The sequence below is a fragment of the Elephantulus edwardii genome, unplaced genomic scaffold, assembly GCF_000299155.1.
Source record: "Elephantulus edwardii isolate Elephantulus edwardi_28Jun2011 unplaced genomic scaffold, EleEdw1.0 scaffold00095, whole genome shotgun sequence".
Classification (NCBI taxonomy): domain Eukaryota; kingdom Metazoa; phylum Chordata; class Mammalia; order Macroscelidea; family Macroscelididae; genus Elephantulus; species Elephantulus edwardii.
Genome location: NW_006399845.1, coordinates 5729497 through 5733654, shown reverse-complemented (window position 1 = coordinate 5733654; position 4158 = coordinate 5729497). Strand labels below are relative to the sequence as shown.

Here is a 4158-nt window from a genome sequence, read left to right as displayed (position 1 = left end):
AGTGACCAAGGAGGATAGAAGGAGAATTGATGCTTTTGAGCTTTGGTGTTAGAGAAGAGTGCTGAAGGTGCCATGGACTGCTAAGAGAACAAACAGATTCATCCTGGAGAGGGTTAAACCGGGCTGCTCCTTGGAGGCAAAGATTCTGAGGCTTTGTCTGACATACTTTGGTCATGTTGTAAGGAGAAACGGGTCTTTGGAGAGGGACATCATGCTTGGGAGGGTGGAGGGGCAGGCGCAGGAGGGGAAGGTCCTCTGGGAGATGGATTGATTCAGTGACTGGGGCAATCGGAATGAGTGTGTTGGAGTCAATGAGATTGGCACAGGACAGAGCAGAGTTTGAGCTGTTGTACATAGGGTCACTATGAGTCGCAAGCGACTCGACGGCACATAACAACAACAACAACAGATTAATCTTAGCTAACCCAAAACAATCTTGTCTTTAATAAACTTCCTAGGCAGGCCTCCCAAAAGCTAACTCTTTTCAAGTTGCTAACAATAACTTCAAAGGATTCAGGTTCATGAGAAAGGAAATGTTTATCAGTTTGTGCTGGATCCTGTTAGTAATAATGATAGCACCTGCCATTGGAATCAAGCTTTACACTTTTCAAACTGCTTACATTGCCACTGACTCATCTGATTTGCGTAAGAGCCAAAGTGAAGAGCCATAAGTGAGATGACATTATCACACTTTTGAAGATGAGGAAACTGACGTTCTGAAGATCCAGAGGCTTTCCTTAAGTTCACAGCAGTAGCTTCCTAAGAACTTTAAGTTCAATGTTATTCTTACTATTCTACACTCCTTCCAAACTGGAATATGTTCCTACAGTTAAGTGCTGTTGAATTGATTCTAAGTCATACTGACACTATGTACAACAGACTGAAATACTGTCCAGTCCTGTGCTTTTTCATAATGTTGCAGCTTATTGTTGCAGCTTCTTTGTCACTCTATCTCAATGAGGATTATCTTCACTCTTTGCCAAACATAAAGTCCTTCTCCAGAGGCTTGTTGCTCCTGATGCAAGCCCAAAGTAAATGGAAGCATAGAAGAGAGGGAGAGTGGGGAGAAAACCTATCCTTTTGACACCTAAGGAAAATTCTATATGTGTTTCTTCAATCACAAATTTTCCATGCTTTTAGTAGTCCATGGTATGTATACCATAATTGAAATGAGACATCAATATATTGTTTTTGTTTGTTGCCATAAAGTGGACTACCACTTACTGGGACCCTCTGAACCTTGCTCTGTCCTTTGCCATTCTCACTATCTCTGATTTGCTCCATCCACTGTTATAGTCAATGTGTCTATTTTGTTGATTTTCTTCCTTTTTGTTCTGATCTCCCACATTTCCTAGTATGATGGCTTTTCCCAAGGACTGGCCCCTCCTGAAACATGCCCAAAGTATGTGAGATGACATTTCATGATCCTTGCCTTTAAGGAACACCTCGTTGCATTTCCTCCAAAACAGACTTATTTGTTCTTTTGGCAGTCCATGGGATATTCCAAAACCAGTACTCTTCTCCAACACCACAATTAAAAGACGTAAATTCTTTTCTTCTCTCATCCTCATTCATTGTCTAGCTCTCAGATACGAAGTATTTAATTGGAAAGACCATGGCTTGAATCAGATGCTCTTTAGTCTTTAAACTAGCATTCATGCTGTCTAGCACTTTGGAGAGATCCTTAACGGCAAATTTCTTCAATGCAACACCTCTTTGGTATCTTGACTGCTGCTACCACATCCCATATGTTTTGTTTTGTTTTTTTTTAAATGTTCGGTTTCCTTTAATGACCCCTATTCTCTCTGAAGGGCAGGGGCAGACAGCTAGTGAAAAGCCATTGGCTCACTTGAAGTTCTTGCCCTGGTTGAAGGCCTTTCCCATGTGCTGGAAGTCTCCTTCCCAGCAGAAGTACTCTCGAACCAGTGTCTGGGCCTCCTCACTTCCAGGATCCAGTTTCTGTCACGTGTAGGACTTGTAGTCCATCTACCAATCTGGACTCCGCTGGGAGGCAAGCTCTTGGCCTCTGAATACCCGAACTCCAGAAATGGATTTGGTTCCAAAGAGGATGACACTGACAAAGACATTCTTCCTCAGTTTATCCAGTCGCTGGAATAGTCCAGCTATGAGGTTGCAGTTCACGAAGGTCTGGGTGAGCTCCTAAGGCAAGTGGCATACCACAAGGAACCAGTTGTCCTTATCAAAATGATCCCCCAAATGGCGTATCCTCATTGGACTACTTGCACTTAAACTTGTCCAACACAAAGGTACTTTTGGGCAGATAAGCAGAGGGGTCCTTGGCCTTTGGCTCAGCAGCCAGCGCCTACTCACACTCATCTACCTGCTCCTTGAGAGCAGAAACAGCAGCTGCCTTTTTATCTTCCTTCTGCTCAGCCTGGGCCTTCTAATTCTCCTCCTCTGGTCCCTTCTCTTTCCATGAGATGTCTTAGTTAGGTTGGCTTTCTACAAACTTCTTAGCATTGAAATGGGCCGTATATTCTCACAGAGCTTCACCTCCCCCAGGACAGCCTGGAACTGGGGCTGGTAGTGCAGGTGAGGAACCAGAGGTTGGTATTGGGGAAGGCCTGTCAGCCACAACAGGGTACAGACAACCGTGATGTCATCCAAGGTCACACGTTTACCCACCAAGAAAGTCTTTGTTTTTAAGTGAACATCCAGGAGGCCCAAAATTCACCTCACCTCTTTCTTGGCATTCTCTGTAGCCTGCTCGTTGTGGTGCATGATGCCCAAGGTGGAGAACCTCAAGTGCTGGCTGGGGGAACAATGTCACTGTCAGCAAAGCTCACCCACTGCACCACCTGGGTTGCTGTCTCTGCGGTACTTCCCAGCAACTCACTCACATAATAGGCAATGACATTGCTCTCACACACAGAACCCATTGTCACCCTCAAATGCTGGAACCTTACCGGCTGGCAACTTGGGAGGCGGTTGATTTGGCCAAAGTGGAAGTGGGATGGTGCGGAGAGCATGTGGCCTTGAGCCCTGCTTCACTGAGTGGTGATGAGGCCCTCTAGTTATTGGGCTATGTGTACAAGGTCCCAGCTGCTATGGTGATTCCACAAAGAAATCCATGTTTCATATGTTGATTGTGAATCCAAGCAATATGAAACTATCAGCAACTTCAACATTTTCTCCATCTGTCTTGATGTTGCCTATTGGTCCAGTGGGGAGGATTTTTAATTTCTTCATGTTAAAGTCTTTGATCTTCCTCAATAAGTGCTTCAACTCTTTTTTACTTTTAGCAAGCAAAGTTGTGTCATTTGCATAACACAGGTTGTTGATGAGTCTTCTTCCAATTCTGATGCCTCAATATTTCTAATATAGTCCAGCTTCTTAAATGATTTGCTCAGATTGAATAGTTATGGGCAAAGGACAGAACCATGAAGCACACTTTTCCTGATTTTAAATCCCACATTATTCCCTTGTTCTGTTTGGACAACTCTTCTTGGTTTATATAGAGCTTTTGAATGAGCACGATTAAGTGTTCTGGGCTTATTTCTCAATGTTAGCCATAACTTTTTTATCATCCACACAGTCAAATACCTTTGCATCATCAATAAAATACAAATAGACATACTTCTTAAATTCTCTGTCTTCACCCAAGATCCATCTGCTATCAACAATGATATTCTTATTGCCTCTGCCTCTTCTGAATTCAGCTTAAATTTCTGGCAGTTTCCTCGCTGATTCTTAATAATCTTCAGCAACACTTTATTTATAAGTGATTTATATGGTATTATTCAATGATTTGCTTAATATGTAACATTACTTTTTTTGGGAAAGGGAACAAATTTCGATCTCTTCCAGTCAGTTGACCATGTAACTGTTTTCCATATTTGTGGGTAGAGAGTGGTGAACATGTCCAAGTTTGGATCTATTTTTTAAAAACCTGAACTGATTTTCCATCAATTCTTGGGGTGCTGTGGTACTCAAAAGGTGCCAATTTTCTTCTGTCATCCTTATTCATTGTCCAGCCCTCAGGCATATAATTACAAAATTCATACCTTGAATGAGATACATTTTAGTCTTTAAAGAAAAATCATTGCTCTTCAGGACTTTGGAGAGATCCCTGACAGCTGACTTTACCAAGTCTGTAAGTTTCCTAATCTCCTGACTATTGGTACCAAGGAATTATAG

At 42.5% G+C, this 4158-nt stretch overlaps 1 pseudogene; it reads right to left on the bottom strand.

Moving 5' to 3' along the window:
* Positions 1-1845: 1845 nt before the first annotated feature.
* Positions 1846-3100, bottom strand: LOC102850598 (annotated as a pseudogene).
* Positions 3101-4158: the final 1058 nt, after the last annotated feature.